The following is a 27,704-nucleotide window of genomic DNA, read 5'->3' on the forward strand; positions in this document are numbered from 1 at the left end:
TGTGTATACGTGTAACTGATGCACTTTGCTGTACAGTAGAAACTAATATATTGTAAAGCAACTGTATTTCAACATAGTAAAAAAAAAATACCAACACAAAACAGAATAACCTTCTTAACATTATAACCCCTGTACACATGCACACAGGCACATAAACCTACACACAAATTGTTCAGCTCATTCTTTGACTAAATTTTGGTTTTCAATTTTACTCCAAAAAATTTGGCACAAGAGCTTGGTTACTGGAGGAAAAGGCTATAAGAAGAAGTTGTGCTTGAAGTAAGTACCAAATGGTAGTTTCTAAATATAGTGCTCAAAATGGAGCCCCCCATCACCTCCACTTTTGCCTTCCCACGCCCACCTCCATCCCCTCCCTAACTTTTCAGCAGTGCCTCTGCACCGAGTTTGCATTGAAACCTTCTATCTGTCTTGTAAACTTCCCAATGGCCACATACATCCCGGCACCCTCTCCCTCTCCCTCTCTCCATGTCTATTGCGAGGCTGGGGGATTGGGGTCAACCATGAACTCCTTGTGTTCAACTCCTGCCTCTCTGGGAAAGCTGTTCAAGTTCCCATGGAGACAGAGCCCCCAACAGCACCTGCCTTTGAAAGTCCATCCAAACGTGAAGAATAATCATTGATCAACGTGAATTCAAAATAGCTACATAACTGAATTCCCTATTCAGGGTGTGATTCTAGAAAAGGAAACACCACGTTCTGCTCTTTCTCATACCATTATTTCCTGCTAATCTTCCACATGTCGAACTTGTCTTTCTAGTTTTTATTTTAATAGTTGCATGAGGTTACATTACACAGGTGAAAAAATAATCCATGTAACAATTCTCTAGATGACGAATATTTAGGATTTATTTTGGTCCAACTTCAGCTAATTTTCACTAAGATAAAAATTACATAGTTTCTCCATAAAGACAAATTAGTGAAATAGAATTAATCTTAGCTCTCCAGAGAAACATACCTCCATGGAGTAATGATTTCCAACAGGATCCAAAAGGATCAGCGGGAGGCTTCCACACAATCTAACCGAGTCTGTAAAATTAAGTATTCTGAGTTAAAAGTTACCTATTTGTTAATAATGAACTTATTAACAGGAACTTTTCAAGCTTTGTTCACTTGGGAATCCAGGAACCACAAAAAGTTCAACATGCTTAACAGTGTAAGCATTTGTAGATTTTCCACAATGTATTTTGATGTTGGATTATTACTCTCGGAAGGAGATCTGATGTTGCCTTTCCCTCTCTGTTGCTTTCTCCATCTTAGGGTGTTGACCTTCTCCCCAATCCCACTGCTGAGCTTTTGGGGTTGAATGACTGTGGTATCCAAGGAAATACACCAAGAGACTCAGTGAGAGGCTTCACACTGTGCAGAGGCTCGAGGCCCCTTAGTCCAAGGCTGGAGCCGGAAAAAGCTGAATCGTCCATGGGTCACAGTCTGAGAACAGTAATCAAGGGATCCAAAAGTGATGCCTGAGGACCACATCCCATGGGAGAGGTGAAGGAGAAAGTGGAAGAACATGAAACCAGGTAAGACTTCCAAAGAATAGAGCATTGGTCAGGACAAGATGTTCAGAAGAGGTATGAGAAGTAGATTGATTGATTGATTTTTATTGCTGACTGTTATTTTTACGAAACTCTACTATGCCAAAGAAGCCTGGGGAAAGCTATTTGTGGGACCATTGGGTGTCCCCACCCTGAGGGAGGCAGGCAAGCCCAGCAACTGCAGCTTCTGGAGCAGAGACTCCTGGAAGCACATAGGTTTTCAGCTCTCCTCTGCTTGAGATGCTGGCTGGCAGCCCCTGGTTTCCAGTTTTTGTCCAAGACAAGTTTGTTCCCACAACCCTCACAGAGAGATATCTGGGGTCTCTGGGCCAGTCCACTCTGAAACAAGGCCCCAGAGTGGCTTCAGAACAGGTCCTCTGCCTCCACTGAACTGATGGTCCTTTGCTCTGAAGTCACCTCTGCTTCAACCCACAGCTGGGTCCTCTTCAGCCACAATTTATGAAACAGACTCTGCATATAGGATGCATCAGTGCCAGGGGTGAGGAAAAGTGTTCTTGTCCACCTGGTGCCTGAAAAAGGGCTGGATGCAGCCCCACCATTCATTTCCTCCTTGCTGAACTTTGATGGCCACTCAGACTCGCTCCTCCAGCAGGGAGAGCTCCCTGGTGAGGTCTGTGATGGCACAGGTGGGGGCCTCCTGGGGGTGCAGTCCAGGGCACTCTGAACATGGAAGATGGTCTTGTGCTGCAAGGGGCGAGGGACTCTGTGGTCAGCAAACAGCACCTGTGGGGCCTTCAGCAGCTGAGATTGAATGATGTTTCCTAGTGTGTGGTTTTCCTTGTTGATGGTAAACAAACAGGCTTTGGGTACCTTAATGTCCTTGTTGATGGGGATCTTTTTCTTACCCAGGAAGGCAGAAGGGGTGGTCATTTCAGCAGTGCAGCTGCCTCCAAAGCCTCAGTCGCCACCACCACAACAGGAAGTAGATTTAAAGTGGGTGCAGCATCTTATCAGGACCATTGCCTGGCACTCGGTTAGCAAGTGTAATTACAGATGAGTGATGATGTATTTACTCAGCAACAACCTTAAAGTGATATAAGATCTAAAAATGAATTCCAAATTATTCATACTATTTCATCCAATCGAGGATGCTATTTTGTGTCCTATGCATCTGACTGCTTTCAATGAAATTTAATATGGGTAGAATGTAAAAACTAAATATACAGACAAAATCAAAAGAATGTGTAGAAGAATATTTGTACAATTTTTGTCAAGGAAGAGACCTTAAGATGACATATACATATATGTGTGTGTATGTGTGTGTGTGTTTTATACACATGACTCCAGAGAGAATACGTAAGTTCTATAGTCCCTAAAAGTACTATCTGTACTGTTGTTTCACTTAGGTTTTGAATGTCTAGTTAGGCTAGAACACAGTGACCAGATTGACCCTCACATATCAGTAGTGTAATCCAGTGAAGGTTTCCTTTGCTCTCTCAGCCCAGGCTGATGGCGTCAGGAAGCTTCCTTCTTCTGTACCGTCAGCAGCCCCAGTCTGCCAGCCACTGCCGCGCGGAAGGGACGGAGGAGACAGACGGAGACCCTGAGCGGCTCTGGCCCAAAGCCAGCCCTGTGCCTCCTGCTCCTGCTCCATCGGCAGAGTAGTCTCACAGGCGATTGAAAGTTACATCATAAGGCAAATTATCCAGCTGGTTAGTATCGATTTATATTTATAAAAATGCATAAGGACATAGAGTTGTTTTGCTCCTTTTTTCAGATTTTATTGGCATATAGTTGATTTACAATGTGTTAGTTTCAAGTGTACAACACAGTGATACAGTTATATATATATATACACACATACGTATATACATATTCTTTATATATACTCCTTTTCAGATACTTTTCCCAAGTATAGTTCCCTGCGGTATACAGTAGACCCTTGTTGTTTATCTATCTATACATAGCAGTGTATATATGTTAATCCCAAACTCATAATTTATCCCTCCTAACCCTTTCCCCTTTGGTAAACCTTTCCCCTAGGCTTTCTACATCTGTAGGTCTATTTCTGTTTTGGAAGCAAGTTCATTTGTATGTTTTTTTAGATTCTATATGTAAGTGATATCATATGATATTTGTTTTTCTCTATAAGGACATATACCTTGGCATGGAAATGGCACCCCACTCCAGTATTCCTGTCTGGATAATCCCAAGGGCAAAGGAGCCTGGACAGCTAGAGTCCATGAGATTGCAAAGAGCTGGACACAAATGAGCATGCACGGAAGGACATATGACTGTAATAATCAATATGGCTTCACTTTGCCCTACACACAGTTCTGAAAGATACTTTGCTAAAATGTTTTCAGCTCAGACAGCTGACATTAATGCTATTAGGTATTATTCACCAGAAATCACTGTGAAGTCTACTCTGTTTATTCAAGCAATTCACATCCCCAGCAGCTGGATGGCTGACCTATTTCACTGTAGTTGGATGATGTTACTTTTTTGTTTGCTGTTTTGCTTAAGTGATGCATTAAAATTTTCATCTGATTTTTGTATACTTTGTACCTCTGATTCCCTAGTGAGGAAGAAAATGTTTGTAGTCATTTTTCTTTTAAATTTATAGCTTGCCTTTCCTTTTAACGGCCATTTGTATATTAGGAATAGCAACTTGTTATGTCTTCTGATAGTATTCTAATTGCATATAATTTTCCCAATTCATTGTTTTGCATAAGCTATATACTAAATACTGCATATATAATGCACATATATGTATATAGGGAGACTGTGTTTTCCAAGTTTCCAAGTTTCATATCTACTACCTTAAAATCTTCCCCTTGAACAAAATGTTATAAATATTCTTCTACATATTATTTTATCTTTATTTTATAGTTAGTTTTCATATTTTATTCATATTAAGCTTTCACATGAAGACAGGGTCAAGGAAGAACTTCTGGGAGTTAGTTGCCCTTTTAAGTTCCAGGTTTTTCTACCATGTCTTTATATCACTCTTGTCCCACAGGTCATTTCTTCCTATTCAAACTATATCTTCTAAGTGTTTCCATTAGTGTCTGTGGAAATAGTAAACTGCTTTTCTTTTATACTTATCTACAGAAATTTTTCTTGAATTTACTCCATTTAATTAAAAAAATTTTAATTGAACAAGCACTTACTGTCTACTGTTTTCTGCTGTTTCTCCAATGTTGGGAAAAGATTTCCTGAAACACCAAAAGGGACCTATGTGACATGGTGATTCCCCATAGGCCCTTCCAAACCCATCAGATAAGATATGATTCCTGAGGCCAACATTCCCCAGGGTTTAGTTTACAGAGTGAAGCTTTATATTAAGGGGCCAATTTTCCATCCTCTAATCATCATTTGGGATTTGGTGGTGGGAGGGGAAATGTTAAAAGAATGTCAGTCATGTTGGGGAGGGACTGTCTTTTCTGTCCTCTTGTAGGAAAAAAAAATAAAATAAAATCTGATTTTCACTTCCTTTTTTTCAGTCTGTACATGGTTTAGAGGAAGGAAGTGCTTAGGGGAAAAATCAGTTTCCTAAAGTTTTTAGAACCCAAAGACAGGAGATTGGCTTTTTCTTTTGCTAAAACAACAACTGCAAACGGATATTTATATAAAGAGTTTGGTCAAACCTAACAACTTAAGAGTGTATTTTTAGATTTCTGCTTGGCCAAGGGGGAAACATAATAAATGAGCCTTATGTTCTTAAATGGGCATGCAGTTGAAATCAAAATATTTGCGCAATCTGACAGAAGTCACCAAGGACCATAGCTTTCCTAGGTGTTGTTAGAAATTGCCGAGCAATGGCCCTATTATCATGGCTTTCTTTATTCCTTTTTCTCATAACTTATTTTCACTTTCAGTACTCAGAAGCTTTCTAGTGTGAATATGTCAAAGCAAAAGGAATAAAGATTATGTAAACATAGAGATACAAATACAGAGTTCAGTAACTCTGGCTGAGTGAATACAGGGTTGTGCTTCCTGCTGTGGATACCACCAGCTGCATGTGGCTCCTGACCACTTGAAAGGTCCTAATAGAGTTGTGCATAAGTGCTCACTCAGGACATATGATAAAAAACTATGTTCTGTGATTACATATTGAATGGTTAACTTAAACATATGATTAAAATTAATTTCAAGAATCTCTTAGAAGGAATGGAGTAGCCCTCATAGTCAACAAAGGAGTTCAAAATGTAGTACTTGGATGCAATCTCAAAATGACAGAATGATCTCTGTTCATTTCCAAGGCAAACCATTCAATATCACAGTAATCCAAGTCTATGCCCCAACCACTAATGATGAAAAAATTGAACTTGAAAGGGTCTATGATGACCTACAAGACCTTCTAGAATTAACACCCAAAAAAGATATCCTTTTCATCATAGGGGACTAGGATGCAAAAATAGAAAGTCAAGAGATACCTGTAGTAACAGGCAAGTTCGGCCTTGGAGTGTGGAATGAAGCAGAGCAAAGGCTAATAGAGTTTTGCCAAGAGAATGCACTGGTCATAGCAAGCAAGCTCTTCCAATAACATAAGAGAAGACTCTACACATGGACATCACCAGATGGTCATACTGAAATCAGATTGATTATATTCTTTGTAGCTGAAGATGGAGAAGCTCTATACAGTCAGCAAAAACAAGACCAGGAAATGACTGTAACTCAGACTTTAACTCCTTATTGTGACATTCAAACTTCAATTGAAGAAAGTAGGGAAAACCATTAGACCATTCAGATATGACCTAAATCAAATCCCTAATAAATAGATTCAAGGGAATTGATATGATAGAGTGCCTGAAGAGGAATGGACAGAGGTTCGTGACAATACATGAGGCAGCAATCAAGACCATCCTCAAGAAAAAGAAATGCAAAAAGGGAAAATGAGTGTCTGAGGAGGTCTTACAGATAGTTGAGAAAAGAAGAGAAGTGAAAGGCAAAGGAAAAGGAAGGATAGAGCCATCTGAATGCAGAGTTCCAAAGAACAGCAAGGAGAGATCACTGCCTTCCTTAGTGATCAACGCAAAGAAATAGAGGAAACGAATAGATTAGGAAAGACTAGAGATCTCTTCAAGAAAATTAGAGATACCAAGGGAATATTTCATGCAAATGTGGGCACAATAAAGACAAAAATGGTATGACTATAACAGAAGCAGGAGATATTAAGAAGAGGTGGCAAGAACACACAGAAAAACCATATCAAAAAAGTCTTTATGACCCAGATAATCAAGATAGTGTGATCACTCACCTAGAGACAGACATCGCAGAAGGTGAAGTCAAGTGGGCCTTAGGAAGCATCTTATGAACAAAGCGAGTGGAGGTGATGGAATGCCAGCGGAGCAATTGCAAGTCCTAAAAGATGATGCCGTGAAAGTGCTGCATTCAAATGCCAGCAAATTTGGAAAACTCAGTAGTGGCCACAGGACTGGAAAAGGTCAGTTTTCATTCCAATGCCGAAGAAAGGCAGTGCCAAAGAATGTTCAAACTACCATACAATTGTACTCATCTCACATGTTAGTAAAGTAGTGCTCAAAATTCTCCAAGCCAGGCTTCAACAGTACATGAACCGTGAACTTCCAGATGTTCAAGCTGGATTTAGCAAAGGCAAAGAAACCAGAGATCAAATTGCCAACATCTGCTAGATCATTGAAAAAGCAAGAGAGTTCCAGAAAAACATCTACTTCAGCTTTATTGAATATGCCAAAGCCTTTGACTGTGTAGATCACAACAAACTGGAAAATTCTTAAAGAGATGGGAATACCAGACCACCTGACCTGCCTCCTGAGAAGTCTGTATGCAGCTCAAGACACAACAGTTAAAACCAAACATGGAACAGCAGACTGGTTCCAAACTGGGAAAGGAGTATGTCAAGACTGTATATTGTCACCCTGCTTATTTAACTTATATGCAGAGTACATCATGAGAAATGCTGGGCTGGAGGAAGCACAAGCTGGAATCAAGACTGCCAGGAGAAAAATCAATAATCTCAGATATGCAGATCACACCACCCTTATGGCAGAAAGCGAAGAACTAAGAGCCTCTTGATGAAAGTGAAAAAGGAGAGTGAAAAGCTGGCTTAAAACTCAACACTCAGAAAACGATGATCATGGCATCTGGTCCCATCACTTCATGGCAAATAGATGGGGAAACAGTGCCAGATTTTATTTTTCCGGGCTCCAAAATCACTGCAGACGGTGATTGCAGCCATGAAATTAAAAGACGCTTTCTCCTTAGAAGAAAAGCTATGATCAACTTACGCAGCATATTAAAAACCAGAGACATTACTTTGCCAACAAAGGTCCATCTAGCCAAAGCTATGGTTTTTCCAGTAGTCATGTACAGATGTGAGAGTTGGACTACAAGGAAAGCTGAGCGCCGAACAATTGATGCTTTTGAACTGTGGTGTTGGAGAAGTCTCTTGACAGTCCCTTGGACTTCAAGGAGATCCAACCAGTCCATCCTAAAGGAAATCAGTCCTGAATATTCATTGGAAGGACCGATGCTGAAGCTGAAACTCTAATACTTTGGCCACCTGATGAGAGCAACTGACTCATTGGCAAGGACCCTTATGCTGAGAATGACTGAAAGCAGGCAGAGGAGGGAACAACAGAGGATGAGATGGTGGGATGGCATCACTGCCTTCATGGATATGAGTTTGCATAAGCTCTGGGAGATGGTGAAGGACCGGGAAGACTGGCATGCTGCAGTCCATGGGACCGCAAAGAGTTGGACACAATTGAATGACTGAACTCCTCTGAACTGATTAGCAGGCAGATTTTTTACCACTAGTGCCACCTGGGAAGCCTAATACACACACACACACACACACACACACACACACGTATATATATGACTGAATCACTTTTCTGTTCGGCACAATAAACTTCATGGTATCTGTTTTCTCTGTTGAAATGTGACTAGGAAAGCATTTTATTTGCATATGTGACTCACAAACTCTTTCTACTATGCAGCCCTGTAGTAGGGTATTGGAAATAAGGGCTGAAGTAAACGTACCTAGATTTAAATCAGACTACCATTGCCCCAGCCATATATGACCTTGGGCAAGTTACGGGGACAGTCTGTGCTTTCAGTTGTCCTTTATCTAAAATGTGAGTGATATAATATCCCCATTCTCATAGGGCTGTGCAAGGATGAAGTGATCAGAGCCTGGCACAAAACAAGTGCTCACTAAGGCTTGATTGTGTTATTTCTTACTTCGGAATCCAGAAGAATGAGAGAAATTTCTCTGCATGAAGAATCTCTCAAGTTAAAGTCAGGACTGTGCTGAAGTGATGCTCCTCTCCCCCTTCCCCGTCTTCCTCCAGCCAGTTTATTGTACTGAGAAGTCACACCATCCCTCTAAATATGGCACCTATCCAGGATTTGTAGATTCTCTAATCAGGTATGTTTGACCCTCCATAGCTCCATCCAGTGCTCTGAGGAGTCCAAAGCAATGAGACAAAACTGCAGGTGTTTCTTTTCTGAGGGCACACTTAATATTCACATATACATGGATCTGACTTTAACGAGGTTAAGAACTTATTTATGACACCCCTGAAACCATGGGACATAATCCAAAAATAGCATTATAATGCATTCTGTTGAGCTTTTGCTACATATAAAGTATCACCCCTAAAGGCTTTAAGTGATTTTTTTTTCCATGTAAATTTACACCATTGTTTACTGAAGTGGGTCTTAGATCTTCTCCATCTTATGGTGAAAAGGATCTCAGAAAGACTGAGGAATTCCCCAGTGGTCCAGTGGTTAAAAGCTCCATGCTTCCAATGCAGAGGTCTTGGGTTCGATCCCTGGTCAGGGAAGATCATGCGTGCTGCATGGCATGGCCAAAAGCAAAATCAGTAATTGCCCAAAGTTTCATAGTTAGTGGTGGGCAAGGACTGATTCTCGCCCAAGTCTGTGTGTGGATGGGTACTGCCATGGGGTCATTTTATTTCTCAGACAACTGTCCATAGCTTTTGTTGTTGCTCAGTTGCTAAGTTGTGTCTGACTCTTTGTGATCCCACAAAATGTCAGCAGGTCTGCACAGCACAAATCACAGTCCTGTGGAGAAAAACAAGCGCTCTCATTTTACGGCAAAGATGTCACACTTATGAAAATGGAATACTTACTAGGATCATCACATTGTTTCTGCCTGAGCATGACTTCAGAAATCATTTTCAGCATCTCCTGTAGTCTACTCAGGGTGATGTTTTTGAGGGAAAATCTGTATCTCACTCATCTCAGCTGTCACATCACACAACACAACACTGAGCACATAGTTAGTGCCTGGTTAATGACTGCTCAGTGAATAAGTGTGTGATTGCCTGTGCTACCAGCCAGAGCTTGTCAGCTGAACCTCAGAACACAAAAAGGTTTTGAATGAGTACTCAGTTCTCCTAATATAACAAGTACCTTTCTAAGAGCAGCTGATTCACATCATACAATGGTACAATGGGTGCTTTAGAACATGAGGGTTAAATTCCCACTTGGAACCCCATGGAGGACCTTCCTCAGATTAAGGCATAGTCTTTGAGGGCCACCTTGATGTCAGTCAATGGTAACAAACTGGGACAAATGTGACTCATAGCCTGTTTTTATAGGACCTCCGAGCTAAGAATGCTTTTACATATTTAATGGTTTATTTTTTTTTAATGAATATGCAACAGACCATATGTGGCCCGTAATGCCTAAAATACTTACTTTTGACTATTTGCAGACAAAATGTTGACTTCTGCTTGAGGTCAAAGTGGCTCTATACCCAAGTGGAGTAGGACTACTTTACTTGGAAATATTTAGGAAGCCCGGATGGCACAGTGGTAATAGTATCCCCCTGCTAATGCAAGGGATGCTGGTTCAATCCCTGGGCTGGGAAGATTCCCTGGAGGAGGAAATGGCAACCCACTCCAGTATTCTTGCTTGGAGAATCTCATGAACAGAGGAGCAGGGCATTCTACAGTCCATAGGGTCACATAGAATAGGACATGACTGAGAGACTAAGCATGCAGGCACACACTTTGATCTGTGATCCCCAAACCAATCTGTCTCCAGCTGTAAAATTCTTATCTGCTTTCATTTGTACAAGAACACCAAAGTAACAGCCTTGCCACCTTCATCCCCTACCTAAAGCACCTGTGAAAAGGCACATGTCTTCCAGCTGCACAGCTTAGAGGCTGAGGCCTTGGGCTTTGGGGGACCTGAGTTCCAATCTCACCTCTTATTAAGCACCACTTGTTGGATGAAAAACTGGAGCATGTCAGTTAGTTTCCTCATTCACCAGCCATAAGGGCAACTTGCATGCTAAGTCACATCGGTCGTGTCCGACTCTTTGTGATCCCATGGACTGTAGCCCGCCAGGCTCCTCTGTCCGTGGGATTCTTCAGGCAAGAATACTGGAGTGCGTGGTCATTCCCTCCTCCAGGAGATCCTCCCAACCCAGGAATTTAACCTAGGTCTCCCACATGGCAGATTCTTTACCAGCTGAGCCACCAGGGAAGCCCACATGACTTACCTAGGATTGTCGAGTAAAGCAGTACACCAGTAAAGGAGCTCTGAAAAATGAGGAAAGTGTCTGGTTGAGTCAGAACTGAAGATATCCTGGTGCCAGGAGTCCCAGTGAGGCAGAAGGCCACATGGTCAAGAATCCAGAGGGTCCCCCACAGCAAAGGACAGAGCAGATCAGTGAGTCAGCAGCCAGGAAGCGAGTGGCAGTCAGAGCTTGCCAAGACAGAGCTCAGAGCAAATTTTAACAGAAAAAAAAAATGCAGTCAGGAAATATCCATGCAGCTAGAGCAGAAGAGCGAGGCTGGAAAAGGCTGGGAGGTAAGGTGTCTGGGGCTTGGATGGAGAACAAACACATGGGAATTGGCAGCGGAGGCAATTTGAGTGTAGCTTTGACACTGCCAAGCAGCAGTCAGAAGGGCGTGGGGGTGAGTGGCATGAGTATATGTGAGTGGCATCCCCTGGGTGACTGGCTTAGAGAGGTCATGACTGCAGGCTCAGGGGCCATGGGGCAGACTCTTTCCTGATGGTAACTTGGTCCCAGAGCTGATTCACTGATGACATGATCAGACTTGTATTTTAGAAAAAATCAGTTGGCCTCAGAAAAGATGGATGGATTCACTGGAGAGAAATTTGAAACAAAATAATTTATTCTCAGCATAGCTTCTGAGAAAAGGCTATATCAAATCAAAACCACCTAACTGCGCGCACATTTCCCACTGGGTGCTTCCTCCCTGGTTCCACTGTTCAACGCATTGTTAGTGATCCCTGTCTACTTCAGGCTGGAAACCACTTTAATGGGTACCTCGGATTATCAGTCCTCTTCCGAATGTGAGGAACTGTGATTCACTTCACTTATTCACAAACTTCTAGAAACACACTGCATTGGGATTTGACAGCTACTGTATTTTTTCTTTTGTCACTTAGAATTAGCTTCATATTCTATTTCAGAAATGATAACCAAAAGAGTTTGTTTTTATGGAAATAATGAAGCAGAGGAGGATGCTTTACCATTTGTTAGTGGCATCTGCCAGTCTGCTTGGCAGCACATGACAGTAACTATCTTTCTTGCTTTATAGAAATGACAGACTTAAATATGACTTCATTTTCAAATGCATTGTGAAGGGAATGAGGTACATATCATGTGTATCGCAAGCACCATAATGCCAAAGAGGTTGCACCTGACTTTCTTAACACAGCCTCTGCAGACGTCATTTACAGCAAGAAAGAGAAGGTATGGATATTACCAAATGACACATGACAGCCAGCTGCCACTAGAGAATTTGACTGTGTAATTCTGTGGCATTAGAGAAGGGAGTGGCTATTGTGTGTGTGTGTGTGTGTGTGTGTGTGTGTGTGTGCACGCACACACATATGTTGGAGGAAATTGTGGCAAGGTGATCAGAAAACACTAGTAGCATCAAGGACCCACAATTTTTGCCACAGATAATCCCCAATTGCTCTTTTTCCCCCAAGTAGTTTGTTAACTCCCAGAACTAAATCCCAGCTCTTGAGCTGACACTGAATAGTAACCATGAGAGCTGTTCACCAAGAATTTCTGCTTCTCTTTCCAAGCATGAGATAGGACAGTCATTTCCTGCCCCCTTAAAGTTCAAAAAGCACTCATTTGACATACCTTGGTCAATGAAGCATTAAAAAGTGATCCGTACCATATATGAGAAGAGGCTTCAAGGGCCAAGGGCTCTCTTATCCTCCTGGCATGACAAGAGGGTGGTCACTCCGTCAATGAGGATTCCTGAGTGCCCACTAGGTTCCAAATATCAAACAGGCAGACAGGCAGCGTAAGCAGAAGTGAATACGAAGATTTTGAGGTAAAATTGGTCTGTTTTGGCAAGTACTGACATCGGAGCCCTGACATAGAGTGCTACCATAGCTGATAAGCCTAAAATAGATGGCATGGCCAAGGGCTGGATGATGGACAACACGCCTCTGGGTCCAGAACACTGGTCATCCATGTAATCGGAATTTTTGTTGTTGTTCAGTCACTAAGTTGTGTCTGAATCTTTGTGAACCATGGACCGCAGCTCTCCAGGATTCTCTGTTCTTCACTATCTCCTGGAGTTTGCTCAAACTCATGTCCATTGAGTTGGTGATACCATCCAACCATCTCATCCTCTGTCACCCCCTTCTCTTCTTTCCCTCAATATTTCCCAGCTTCAGGGTCTTTTCCAGTGAACCGGCTCTTTGCATCAGGTGGCCAAAATATTGGAGCTTCAGCTTCAAGATCAATCCTTCCAAAGAACATTCACGGTTGATTTCCTTTAGGATTGACTGATTTGATGTACTTTGCTATGTTTTCCCAAAATTTTGGTAAAACTGTTACTGGTAAAAACATGATAGACAGAAAAAGTAGTTCTAGAGAAAAAGATTCAGTTCAGTTCAGTTCAGTTCAGCCGCTCAGTTGTGTCCGACTCTTTGCGACTCCATGAATCGCAGCACGCCAGGCTTCCTTGTCCATCACCATCTCCCGGAGTTCACTCAGATTCACGTCCATCGAGTCCATGATGCCATCCAGCCATCTCATCCTGGGTTGTCCCCTTCTCCTCCTGCCCCCAATCCCTCCCAGCATCAGAGTCTTTCCAATGAGTCAACTCTTCACATGAGGTGTCCAAAGTACTGGAGCTTCAGCTTTAGCATCCATCATCCCTTCCAAAGAAATCTCAGGGTTGATCTCCTTCAGAATGGACTGGTTGGATCTCCTTGCAGTCCAAGGGACCCTCAAGAGTCTTCTCCAACACCACAGTTCAAATGTATCAATTCTTCGGCGCTCAGCCTTCTTCACATTAGAAGCAATATTAGTGGGATGTATAGATTACCAATTGGAGGTCTTTCACAGGGCACCATAGAAAGAGATCTTGAAAACAATCAAGCCATTCACAAACCACTGTAAAAGAGAGGCAGGAATTGTTCAGAAATCTGGGAACCTTCAGTGTTAGAAGACACAGCTTCCTCACTCCAGCAGGTGAAAGATGAAGCTAAAAGCTTTGAAGCACAAAAGTCAATTAAGATTCTGCCTGTAGCAGTAGTGTATCTAGTGAGCTGGATTTTGCCCCAACCCACATTCATGTGCTAAAGTTCTCAACTCCAAGAACCTCAAAACCAATTCAACCCTAGTTTACACTGGAGCTTTGAAAGGTGATAGGCTAAAATGAGGCTGTTAGGGTGGGGCCCTCATCCAGTAAAATTAGTGTCCTTATAAGAAGAGGAAGATGCAGAAGCCAAGGGTGCTGAGGGAAGAGGCCAGGGGAGGACACAGTGAGAAGGCAGCCTCCTGAGCCAAGGACAGAGGCCAAAGGAGAAGCCACACCTGAGGCACCTTGACCAAGGCGTCCAGCCTCCAGATAGTGCAGGAATAAAGTTCTGTCCTTAAGCCCCCCAGTCTCAAGTGTGCGGCTATAGAAGTCCTAGCCAACTAACACAGAGAACATGGCCAGCATGCTGCTGAATGAAACAAGGTGTTTCCATAAAAACCAGGAAATACTCTCAACTGGACCAGCTATCAGACATCCCAAAGTTCTAACAGTTGTCACCTACAAACTAGTACTTGCCATCATGCGCTGCTGTAGCTGCTGACCTTCAACACCCTCCGAAAGGATTTCAGGGTGGAGAGCGGAAATGAGGCACTCTGTGCTCTGGGGAAAACTGGCAGAACAGGTTTGTAGATAGATATTTTCAGGAACTGATTTTATGAGTCCAATTCTTGTATCGTCTCATATCTAGAAATGCCCTAAAATTCTTCATGGTGACGACTGTTCCTTGTGACTACCAGGAATCTTCTGCAAAAATATGTGGTTGATTGCATGTACTCCCCCTTCACCAAAATTGCATATATCCTGACCTTCCCCCCTGCCTCTTTGAAGCAATTTCTCAGAGCCATCTGAAATGTTGTCTCCCAAGCTACATATAGCCTTCATTTTGTCCCCCCAAAACCTTAACTCACAACTCTCACACTGTGCTTTTGTCAGTCGATAGAGTGAACAGAAAGAGAAAGGAATAGGAGTAAGAGAGCTGAGAAATTAGGCACATCTAAGAAATATGTGAAGGAAAGAATGGTGGGTGAGGATGCGTACAGCTGTTTGGAACCCTACAGGTCAGATGATGTATTACTCAGTTTGTCAGGGAGCAAATGAAAGACACAAAGCCTTTAACTACAGGGAACAGACAAGGAGGTGGTTTATGTCAACACAAGAGTAAAGATATCAGTTAGGGATGATGAGGTTCTTAGAGATCAGTAGCAACAGGAAACCTACACCAAGCCAAGGCCCAAAGGACTGAAGAAGGGTTCCCCTGGCAAGATCCTGGTGGGGTCTGAAGCCACAGAGGAAAGGTTTCAAGACAGAACCCAGGGCCACAGAGCTAGGAACCCCCGCAAGGAAAACAACAAGGTCAGGGATGGAGCTTCAGGATGGGGGTGATCATCCCAACCTCTCTCAAATTCTGCCCTCCAACTTCCTACCTCTGTGCTATGGTCTGAATGTTTATGTCCTCATAAAATTGGTGTAAGGTGACCTATGTCACATCTGATGGAGACAACTCATCCTCATCTCCCTCTGTTTCAGCTGCCCCAACTTCCAAATCATGAGTCCTCCATCTGGTTTGGTCCCTGAGGCCCTACAAGAAGCAGAAATGATGAACGCATATATCACACACCAAAAAATCAGTTTTGATTATTTCAAGTCCCTGAGACATTTGGGGGTTGTGTGTTTTGACCCCTCCCTAACCTGACCAATCCTGACTGGTCAGTGTAAACATTGAGTTAACAGCTATAGTTGAGTCATGGTAAGTTCTAAGGTAGAAACAATCACATCAGAATTCTTAAATCAATACCCGCATCAGGTGTCACTCTTTCGGGCCACACTAATTGTGGACCAGAAGGAGTTTGATTCAATTCTCTGCAACCCCCACCCCCTGCCCTTGGCCTCCCCAGAGTTCAGCTTAGGGGGCATGGTAATCTGAGTTGACCTTAATAATAACAGCTAATAACAAGGGCTTCTTTCTCATTTCATCAGACCCAATGAGCCCCTCCCAGGACTGTTCATACATTTGTAAGCTGTGGGTACAACATAATGACTGGGGCAGAGAAGGGCCTGCTTTCCTGAAGCCCACCTTCCAGCATGGTGCAACCTCCCACTAAAACTCAGCCACTTTAGCAGGGAGGTTGGAGAAATCTTCTCTAAACTGATGACATGGAAAGTAAAATCAGAATGGCAGGGAGCCAGCCGCCTGAAGACAAGGAAGGAAAACAAAGTGTGATAAGGCCTGTGAGTGGGAGGAACTGGATGTATCTGGGGAAACTTTGAAAGTCCAGAGCCAGGGCTGAACTGGGCAGTTGAAGGAACAGTAGTGGAAGGAAACGTTCAAGGGTGGGCAGTTTCAGATCACGTGTGGCTTTACAAGTCACCGTAACGGTTTCCCAAGTAGCGCTAGTAGTAAAGAACCTGCCTGCCAGTGTAGGAGCATTAAGAGATGGGAGTTTGATCCCTGGGTTGGGAAGATCCCCTGGGGAAGGAAATGGCAACCCACTCCATTATTCTTGCCTGGAGAATCCCATGGACAGAGGAGCCTGGTGGGTTACAGTCCACAGGGTCACAGAGGGTCTGACATGACTGAAGTGACTTCGCCCACATGTAGAGGTTTAGGGTTTATTTTAAACACAGTGCAAAGGCAAAAGAGGAGTTTAAACAGAAGTTATGTTCTCTTATGAAGCTGCAAAAACCTCCCCCTAACTGACACGTGGAAGAGTTAAGAGGAGATAGTACGGGGACAGCTGAGAAGGTACAAGCTCACAGTGATATAGAGAAGAAGGCAGGTTTGGGATGTTTTCATATGGATTTTGGCATCTCCAAATGTTCAATTGAACGAAGAAATGAGAGAATCAAGAATAACTCCAAGACTTGGCTTCAGCAGCTGGATGAGGCTGCTGCCATTTCACCAAGTTGGGCTTGGTCTCCATCCAGGTGCTTTGTTAATATTTGCATTTAATTGTGGCCATCAGTACTGTAACACAGGATGGTGACTGCCTGGAGTTGTGATAGGAAGAGTGGGAGGGATATTTTGGAGATGCTTTGAGACAGTGCCTTCTAAGGAAAAAAGAAAAGAAGAATGGAAGGAAATAAAAAGAGGGAGGGAGAGAGAAAGAGACTGATTTTTCTCACTTGGGCATGAAAGAAGGATCTCTTCATGGCCTGACGTTATCCGACCTTGAAGCTTTAGTCCTCCCAACAGATTCACCCCAAACCTTTGGTTAAATCTTACCCTTTGGCCCAAAGAGTGAGAAGCTAGGGGAAAGCCCTATTTCCCTTTAAGGTTAGATCCAAACTATTAAAAGAAATGATTAAAGACAATTTGGGTGATACAAACGAACTTGAACACTTTATGAAGCTACAACTTCCTCTGTAGAAGAATGAAGTGGAAGGCAGGAAGCTTTTATAAGTTTAACAAACAAGGAAGAGTAAATAATTGGCCGGGGCCGCAGATGCCAACTCACTTGCAATTGGAAGGCTTGGCGTTTGGGATCAGCTGCCTGGGTGTCCTGCATTTCTGGTCTAGCAGAGCATTTGCAGGGAAAGTGACCTAAGTTTCAGTTTGCTGACATGCCCCCGCCTACCAGGCCTGAAAGTTATTTCAACACACCAGCTGCAGCGCTTTTTCCTTAGGAGCCTTGGAGCATCTCTTGGACAGAACAAGCATCAAATGTGACTTCACTGAGGGAACCAGATGGAAGGCAGAGCATGAAACTTGTTTTTCCAGTTGAACAAAGCCAACCTTCCTCAATTTGTTGCCCCCAGCATGAGTGGGATAATTTACAAATTCCTAGTCTGTCCCTGGAGGCAGGAATGGGGGTTGAACCCAATACCCAAAGACACACTGAGTCTCCAGGTCACTAATCTCATGAGTCTGCTGCTCCAAGCTCCCTTCTTTCTCTCCCACAAGGTCTCCTTTCCTGGATGATGAGGCTGGCAATGCCCCTCATCCTACCCCAAAGATGGTAGTATCTGGACTTTAAGTTCCAAAGAACCAGACATGCGCTCTACACAGACACTTGCTGGGTTAGAAGAGTGCGGTCTTTTCCTTACTTTAACCTTTTGGCCACTCAAATGAGTCCATGTCAAGGGCTTTCTCTCTGTAAACATCTATGCTAGCAGTAAGGGGGCTTCCCTGGTGGTTCAGATAGTAAAGAATCTGCTTGCAATGCAAGAGATCAGGATTTGATCCCGGGGTCAGGAAGATCCCCTGGAGAAGGGAATGACTAGCCACTCCAGTATTCTTGTCCGGAGAATGCTATGGACAGAGGAGCCTGGTGGACTACAGTCCATGAGGTCATGAAGAGTTGACATGACTGAGAAACTAGCACTTTCGTATTTCATTTCAGTTCACTAGTAGTAGGAGCTCCGACCCTGGACACAGACCAAGGGTTTTTAGCCTTGCTGCTTACTATGTGAGTGAACTTGAGCATTCCCTTAAACTCTCTGAGCCTTAGTTCATGTGAAGATAAAGGGTGTCAACTTAAAAAAATGCTCAATATGAGAGTTGCCAGGTAAGTTTTATTTGGGGGTAAAGTGAGGACTGAAGCCTGGGAGACAGCACCTCAGATAGCTCTGAGAAACTGTTTCAAAGAGGCAGCCAGAAATCTCAGTATATGTGTGATTTCAGTGAATGAGGAGTACATGCAATCAACCACATATTTTTCCAGAAGGTTTCTAACAATCTGAAGCTTTCTGCCAGTCATAAGGAACAGTCATCACCATAAAGGATTTTAGTGCTTTTCTAGATAAGAGGAGATACAAGAATTGAGCCAATGAAATCGGCTCCTAAAAATATCAAGCTATCTGAAGACTTCTCCTGCCAGTTTTTCCCACAACCCGGAGCCTCACTCCTGCTCTCCATCCTGAGCTCCTTTCATGGGGTGTTGAAAATCAGCAGCTGCAGCAGCACATGATTTAATCCTTGTAGAGGTAGAGGGCAAGTGTTCATGGCAAGGGCCAATTTATAGTTGACAGAGCTTTAGAGGAATTTCTGGAGAGTGTGCATAGATGGTTATCAATAAATAACTCAATAAACATCTCTCTGTGTATTTTTCTCTCAATCCAAAAATATTTATCTTTCTTAGATGTTAAAAAAGAATTAAATGTGTGATTTCAAAAGCAACATATTTAAAAATGTTAAGGTATTCACCTGATATAAGTCTATCGTTTTCCAGTATGAAAATTCTCAAATGCTCAGCTCATACTATGCTTTACTATAACTGAGAGTTGCTCCTTTCATAGTTGCTGCCATTCCATTTAGCTTCCACTATAAGTTCACTACAGGGTAGCTGTTTGCAGATTGATCTTAATAACAATGCAGTCGAGTTTTGAACCTATAATTCTTGAATAAGGTTGAAAACTAAATGACAGAAGATAAAACTGTAAATCATAGTACTAGAAGAGCAACTTGGAATATTCAAACAGATGGAACCCAGACATCTAAGATTTGTGATCTTCTGGCTCCTAATTATTATTCTTAGCAGCAGAGAGGATTAAAAATAGTTGGATGTCTATGATAAACAAAGAGGTAGCTTACACAAGATCTTTTTGGGTTAAAAATAGAAATGTAAATAAAAGCAAAGAGGTCACCAAATAGTTAAAATCCCCTAGAGCAAAAATAGCCACTTCTGAGTTCAGCTGTTATTTGCAATAAGTTCCACTGATAGCCCCAGTCATTCTAAAAATGTCCCTTCATCTTATCCATTTTTTTCCTTAAAAGACAAAAAGGAAAGCAAAACAAAGCAAAAACAAAGAAACAGAGGAGACAAGTTATATAATCTAACTCTGGAAGACTAACCATTTTTATTTCTTATTGCCATTTGAATTGGAAAGGAACACTCAGTCCTAGAACATGGTAATTCTTCTCGTGTTTCTTTGTCCACAACTACAAGTAGGAGATAATTCAGAGCCCTTGCCAATCAGAAAACACAACAGAGCTGTACTCACTTCTCATTTGTTTTTTAGCCATCACAGGCATGCTCCTTGAACCTCAAACATCCTGTCAGATCCTGGAAGTTTCACCCAGGCTTACCTAGAGTGCTTCTGAAAAGAAAGGCATCTGAGAAGGCTCCACTTATTGTTCTGTGAACATGTCATAGTTGAGTTGACTTCTTAAAATACTCTCCACCCTTGTTTCTTAATGTGGCACCAAAATGTAATCTGTATGGAAGCCAAAACTGCAGACATGCTGAATCTGTGAATACTGAGGAAGTGGTTTCCTTAGCAATAACTGGCATGTGAAAGTCAAAACTTCCTCTCCCTCTCATGTGACCTTTTTTCAAAGCAATTCAGCTCGAGGACAATAGAACTGAATTCCAGGCACCCACAGTGTTCATGAATTGCTAAGCAGTGATTCACCAAGCACCCAAATTACGTTAGACAGCTTGAGCATTTTGTTAGTGGAATGGCTTAGTATTTAAATTTTTTCTCCTCACTCCGTACATCAGTTTTCCTCATTCCTCTTGCCCACCACTCTGAGATAATGCAGATAAACACAGTGGCCCCAATTAGTGATTAATATATGGACTTTGGACTGTTAGAAGTAGAACATTATATTACCTATGATATTCATAACTATTTGCTCCCTTTGGATGACTTCGATACTAGATAGTTATAGAAAGGTTTGGTTGATAAATAAAGTCTACTATTTGCTCAGACAAATATAATTTATTTTTTTGACTTCTTAAATGATATTTTAGAAGCACTGAAGATTTTACTCATTCCAAAGATCAATTTATCTTGACTCAGTCATCCCCCCCCCCCCCCCCCAAAAAAAAATGCTGAATTTGTCTTACAAATTGAAGGTTCCGGTTGGTCCTTAGAGGTTGAAAGTGAAAGTGAAAGTGAAGTCACTCAGTCTTGTCCTATTGTTTGCGACCCATGGACTGTAGCCCACCAAGCCTCTCCATCCAGGGGATTCTCTAGGCAAGAATACTGGAGTGGGTTGCCATTTAATTTAACAATGTACCAAGAGCTGTGACCTGAGGGTGCCCTACTCTTTTGCCTTTGATTAATTATCAATGTTCTTGAGGGACATAAATAAGACTCTCCTAGGAATTTCTCTTTGTACCTCTGAATTGTGAATCTCAGGATCACTAACATTACTCATCTTCCTGCTACCATCGTCCTTTGAACTGACTTTGTAGTAAATGACGCCAGACAGACCCAGAACCCAGAAGCTGGGTGCCTTCTCCTCTGTGATCCTTCTGTACCCCAGGCACTGCCAGTGACTCTCATGTTTGGTTATTTCACTCTTGAAATGCATAAAGAGAGGACCTGGCAAAAGGAGTGTTATGTAACAGTTGATCAATAAATAAGAGTTTTGCCTCTGTCCTCCATGTGGCTTCTCCATTCTAATAGTTTTCATTCAGTTTATGCCTGTCTGCTCCTGGTTTAATGTCTCTCCTGGACTCAGGCCTAGAACTTTCTTGTTCCAGTGGCCCCAACTGTTAACTACCTTGATGATAGATAACAGACAAATCCTGATAACAGTGTGAGGATCTCCAGAGAATTCATTCTCACTATGCTTGTGAGACTGTTAACAATCTGAGTGGCCCAAGCAAGCAGGGAAATCGTCCATACCCTCTGACAGAGGCAGAGGCCCATGCAAGTTTGCAATATTCTCATGGGCCCAGAACACACTGCTCTCTGGTGGTGAGAGAGCAGGGGCTTAGCGGAGCTTATTTCTCTCCTGGACATGTGGGCCATTGTGTGTGTCGACTGGGATTCCTCCATGAGAAACAGATCTCATTTTTGTGGCATCAGATCTGCGAGTATCCTCTTCTTCTCCTGCAAAGGCTCACTCGACTTTGGGTAGTTACACTGCCAGTCTCACTAGTCCTGCATCACTGGATGCAGTGTCACAAGGGAAGCACTGAGTTGCCTATTGGAGTAAAATCCAGATGAAGACAGTGGGGGGAAAAAAAGAAAAAACAGTGATAAGGAATTGCAATACGTTTAGTGCTTATTTATTGTTGACTCAGTTGGTCAGACAAAGGTGACTCCAGGAGTCAGGGGTGACCTCTAGACTTTGGAACCTTGGATAAGCCACACGTATTCAAACTGTGTTCCATGGAGCCTTGGAGTTCTGCTTTGCTGGGGTCCAAGGACAGGTGATAAAAGGGACATGTAGCAGGTGGGATTCTGGGTGTCTGGGCTTAGCGAAGCTCTGCTTTTATCTAATTTTATATACTGATTTAGCTTGTTAAAAGGGGTCCTTTGGCCAAAAAAAAAGGTGCGGGGGAGATACAGGCCATGTATTTTCTAATTTCTTTCAGCCTTTATATTCTGCAATTGTGCAACTACGAACTTCTAGTTTATAATTCATATTAAAACAAATTATGAAATCCAAAACACTCACACAAACAGGAACCGCAAAGTTTGTTTCATGACCAAAGACTATTTTAATCTTAGTCAGAATCTTATTAATGTCCATTTTGGTCCAAAGTGTTGAGAAATACATCATAGATAATTCAGAATAAATCTGTGGCAATCACTGGAGGGAAACAAAGACCAAAAAAAAAAAAAAAAAAAGGCAGTGCAACCGTGAGGTTAACGTACTTGTAATTCAGTTCAGTTTTCCTTATTATTCTGGTGGTGGTGGTGAAAGTCCCTTACACTGGCAAGGCATTGGGGGTTATATCAAATTGAGTGATTTTATTGATTCTTTTCAACCTTTGAAAATGTCATAGGTTTTGCTGGGTATTCAAAGTGAATATCTGAAAAGTAAATGATACTTTGTCCACAGGTTGGGCAATGTGGGAGGAATCACGGCCACAGAGTGGAGGCCGTCCTCATTCTGGCTGTGTGACTGTTCTCTAAGTGAGAGTTGGGTCACTCTCTGCACAGCCAGTTTCTTAGGAAGTAAATTGCTTGACACCTATTCCTCTTTATTCAATGTCTTCAGAAAAGGCTGCAAGTGAAGCAGTCAGCCTTTCTGGCATGGTTTTATCCCGATTACAAAGGCTATTGTTGAACGGTGCCAACTGGAATTCTTTGACTGTTAGTAGGTTCAGCAGGCTGTGATTACAATAATTACAGACCTGTGAAGGTCAAACTGACAAAACCGAATATAAACTGGGATAACCCACTGCACTGGTTCATTCCTTGCTCTTTGGGATTTGGTGGTGGTTGTTGTTAGAAGATTTGCCAAGTGATATTTGGTAAGAAAATAAAAATGGAAGTTGTTGATTTCACAATTTGGTTTGACCCCATAGAATCACTGTTCCAGGTAGGTCCCTATGTGAAGGCAACACTGTATTTTCAGGTCCAGGTATATTTTTGGTTCCATCACATTTCTCCCTAGTCATGACCCTGAGTTTGTGTGATGTATCTAGGTACTTTTTAAAGAACATTATGAGTCTTCAATGTTTTACCCACTTATTTTTCTCTTTGTGTGACTGTGGTGCTGCATACAAATGAACAGATACGTGTTTTTGGTTCATCTGTGTATTGTTTTTGGAATATTTAGAAGCAATGACTCTCATGGAAAGAGAACCTACAAAATTCTACAAAAAATAAATGGTCTTCTGATAATTGTCTAGCTAAAGACTAGAATAAAGTGACTTCTCAGGTACACTAAACACAAACAAGTCTTTATTTTCCTCTGTCTTTTTGATGGTTACAAGCAATAGTTTAGGTTATAATCAAGTAAAAATAGTCTGTTATCAGGTATACTATATGAGAAGTACAGACAGGTAGGAAAAAATCCTCTCTGTACACAGATGACAGTGTTTGCACAGTGCTAAGAAAGGCAAGGGCTCAACACAAAGGCTGGATGAAGCCAAAACAGTGGAAGTGGGTGGAAATTAATCAATTCACAGAAATCCAGATGTTCTGCATACTGAAGCCAAGTCTCTGAATCCTGACTGCCAGAGATTTTCATGTTTCCTCCAGATGTCTGCTTTCAGGTAGAGACTGTCATCTCCCGTGCCTGATTTCATGATAATTTACCACATTGTTCAAAATTTAGAGTGGCTATGACAGGGATAAGGATAGGGTAGTGTAAGTCATTGTTCATGTTTCAGTAGAAATCCCATTGTTAAAGGATACTGTTTTAAAAAAAGAAAAAGGACAAAATCATGCCTCTCATACAAATGTCAAATGAATGCATGTTACAGATTCTATTTAACTCAATTAATGAGGGAAGCAGTAAAATGTTATAGCCTGTTCAAAGGAGAGTTCTGAGAACCTTCTATGGGAGGATAGTGATACATATAGAGAACAGATAGAGATGTAGATATAACATAGATATTTTAGGGAATTTTGAAGTGAAGTTACAAATAGATGCAAAGAAGATCTACCCGCAATTGCATTTCACTGGGTACGATTATTTTCATTTCTATGGACAAGGGTCTTTTGCATTTTCATCAGTTTCTACAAGTACAGAGCTGTATAATAGCTTAGACAATGAAAGGCAGAGATAACCCAGAAATGTGCACTAAATAAGACACTGACTAGTGTTTTTTTATTCAAATTTCAAAGTCTTTACTGCAAATGTTCATAAAAGACTTTGTTTACTAAGGTAAAAGTATTTATGTCTACAAATATTTCCAAAACTCCCATAGGACTTTTACCGAACATCACCTAATTGACCACTTTCTTAGACGCTCTCAGCTATACTGTTGATTCTTATATATGTCTTGCCTTACTACAGCTCCTTGTTTTAATTGCATCCTTTTCATCACATTGAATAAGATGAGGTAGGCATTCCTGCACCTATGACCCTGGTGTCAGCCAAACACACAACGTGACACTGGGCAGATGGCTCAAGAGTAATTTCTTAGTCACATTTGCTTTCAGCCAGGGGAGAGGGACATTGTGCCATCCTGCATTACACAGGGCTGCACTCAGTAACAGAGCAAACAGTCAGGGCCATGGGGGGCAGGCTTTGTAGAGTCAAGAGGATGAGGTGCCCTGGGTTTCCCACAGAAGGATGTGACTGGTTTGTTTGACTAAATCCACAGAGGATGAGATGGTTGTATGGCATCGCTGACTCAATGGACATGAGTTTGAGTAAACTCCGGGAGCTGGTGATGGGCAGGGAGGCCTGGCGTGCTGCAGTCCATGGGGTCGCAAAGAGTCAGACATGGCTGAGCAACGGAAATGGACTGAACTGAACTGGCTAGCAAAGAACTTAAACCCATTATACAGGGACCAGCAAGAACTATCCCAGGTTTGTTTGCTCAGGAGGGTTGATTGGCCAGGGGATATTTTCTGCTGGGTTGAGTAGGGATGGAAATGCGTTAGCCCATTCGAGGTCATCTGCCTTTACCCATTTAACAGTGAGCCTTCATCTCAGGGCTGATGTCACACTTCTCTAGAGTAACAACCAAATCTAGCCATCAAATAAACAGTTTCTTGACCTCCTACTATGTGCCAGGTGTGCTTCCAGGCTCTGGATATGCAGCAATGGAATAATAAAGATCCCTTCTATACATGCCAGGAAGAGTCGATAAGCAAATATAAAATACTTCGTATGATAGAGTGAAAAGAGCAATGAAGGAATTGTAAGCAGGAGATGGAGAAATGGAGCAAAGGTGGATGGAGGTGGGACAATGCCTTGGAAATTTTAACTGTGGTAATGGGAAACCTCAGGCAAAAATGACATCTGAGATAAGAACTTGCGAGCCAGGACAGTGTGTGCTGAGGGAGCCTGGAGATGGAGAGACCAGAGACATTTAGCAGAAAGATGCGTTTGTGTTCACGGGTCCAGGATGACTTGAAGAGTGAGCTGGGGCAGGAGTGAAAGGAGATGAAGACATAGAGGTTGGAGCATGAACGGGATAGGGCTTCCTAGCCTTTGATTTTTGCTGAAAGAGTTGGGAGCCCATTGAAGGAATTAGGACCGATTGACTAGTTTCTCTCTTTCATCTTTTGGAAGAAGTACCGAGAATATAAAGACTGCTCAATAGATTATCATCAGATCATTGCAAAGGAGGCAACCCCTTCCTTCACTGTTTTCCATGATTGTCAACCATGTTCACAATTAGAGGTAGGTGCCTTCTCCCCTAAAACACACACTCACTGCAGGAAAATGGGCGCTCAGAGAATACAGTGTACATAATGTTGAGTTTTTGAGGCAATTCCTATGTCTTCCCTGATCACATCTCCTAGCATATCTGGGTCTTCTGCCACAGAAAGCAGAGGGAAAGGAGATGCTCACACACTTATCAAGAGCTATAGTCTTTCCCTACTCTTGCAAATTCTAGAATTTCCTGCAGCTCTCTCCTACAGGCCAAGAAATGTTTGAACTTTAATGCATTAAACATATTTCAACTAGCTTTACTTCTTCATAAATTTGGTTTATGTGATGGAAATATATTTCAAACTATATAACAGTTATAAATTTTTGCTAGGTTGGACTCAACATATTTCCTTCTATGAACAAGTCCACATAAAAAAACAGCACATGTTTTACATTCTGAGATCAGAAACTTGACTGCGCATAGTGCAGTTTGACCGACAAGACTCATAACTTTGTCCACTCATGCCTTTCCTGAATAAATAAATATCTATCACTGACACAATCTCCCCATTTTCCTCTTCTCCCTCCTTGGCATAGATGTGATGTTTACACCATGAGTGTTAGAGAGAGAGGTTGGTATCTATAATACAGTGAAGAATTGGAGATGACGAGAAAATTGGAGGACTCACTTCAGCTTCTGCAGAAGAAGTGAGTCATTCTGAGTCCAGAAGCTGATGGTTTGGTTTTAACCAGATTAAACAGCACTTGTCATCAAGATTCAATTCAACCACAACTCGATCCTGAGAGCCTACTTCCTCTCATCCCTTCCAGAACCGACCATGCACTCAATGGGCCATTATTGTCATTCTGTATAAGGCACTCTGTAAGTGCAGTCTGTTTTTCCTATTAGACTAGAGGCAATTTAAGGACAGAGACCACAACTTTGTCATCCCTTTATCCTGAACACAGAGCCCAATGTCTCATACATGAAGGATTCAAGAAATATTGTGGATGGTTCCATACTGTCAGATTCACAAGGTGTGGTGCTGTAACATGAGAGAATGGCACCTAGTTCCACTGCATGATTTCAGGAAGGTCATGGGCTTCCTATGGCATCACTGACTCGATGGACATGAGTTTGCACAAGCTCCAGGAGTTGCTGATGGACAGGGAAGCTTGGCATGCTGCAGTCCGTGGGGTTGCAAAGAGTCAGATGCAACTGTGCAACTCAACGGACTGATGGGCTTCCCTGATATCTCAGTTGCTAAAGTATCCACCTGCAATGCAGGAGACTCCGGTTTGATTTCTGGGTCAGGAAGATCTGCTGGAGAAGAGAGAGCCTTCCCACTCCAGTATTCTTGGGCTTCGCTTGTGGCTCAGCTGGTAAAGAATCTGCCTGCAATGCGAGAGACCTGGGTTCGATCCCTGGGTTGGGATGATTCCCTGGAGAAGGGAAAGGCTACCCACTCCAGTATTCTAGCCTGGAGAATTCCATTGACTGGATAGTCTATTGGGTTGCAAAGAGTGACTTTCACTCCACTCCATTCTTTTTCGGAGACAGCATCATTACGAAACAAAGCCACTATGGGCAGTGGAGTTTGGTGGTATTTCTTTGGTGCAAACTCTTGCTTTGTGTGCAAGAAATCAGCTTACTGATTCTTT

The 27,704-nt window shown here is 42.3% G+C and overlaps 2 long non-coding RNA genes across 3 annotated transcripts; one reads left to right on the top strand and one right to left on the bottom strand.

Annotated features, from left to right (window-relative positions):
- Nucleotides 1-1,181: 1,181 nt before the first annotated feature.
- On the top strand, nt 1,182-6,453 carry LOC132660268 (uncharacterized). The gene is made up of 3 exons (XR_009601687.1): nt 1,182-1,541; nt 3,018-3,229; nt 3,670-6,453. It is a non-coding gene; the product is annotated as an uncharacterized LOC132660268 (long non-coding RNA).
- A 2,552-nt stretch (nt 6,454-9,005) lies between these two features.
- On the bottom strand, nt 9,006-20,190 carry LOC105610370 (uncharacterized). Of its 2 annotated transcripts, none has more exons than XR_009601686.1 (4): nt 20,109-20,190; nt 12,667-13,935; nt 11,041-11,651; nt 9,006-9,593 (listed from the first exon to the last, which is right to left on the bottom strand). It is a non-coding gene; the product is annotated as an uncharacterized LOC105610370 (long non-coding RNA). The 2 variants fall into 2 exon arrangements; XR_003590364.3 differs by having other exon boundaries at nt 20,024-20,190.
- Between the last annotated feature and the right edge of the window lie 7,514 nt (nt 20,191-27,704).

Source organism: Ovis aries, chromosome 9 (genome assembly GCF_016772045.2).
Source record: "Ovis aries strain OAR_USU_Benz2616 breed Rambouillet chromosome 9, ARS-UI_Ramb_v3.0, whole genome shotgun sequence".
Lineage (NCBI taxonomy): Eukaryota > Metazoa > Chordata > Mammalia > Artiodactyla > Bovidae > Ovis > Ovis aries.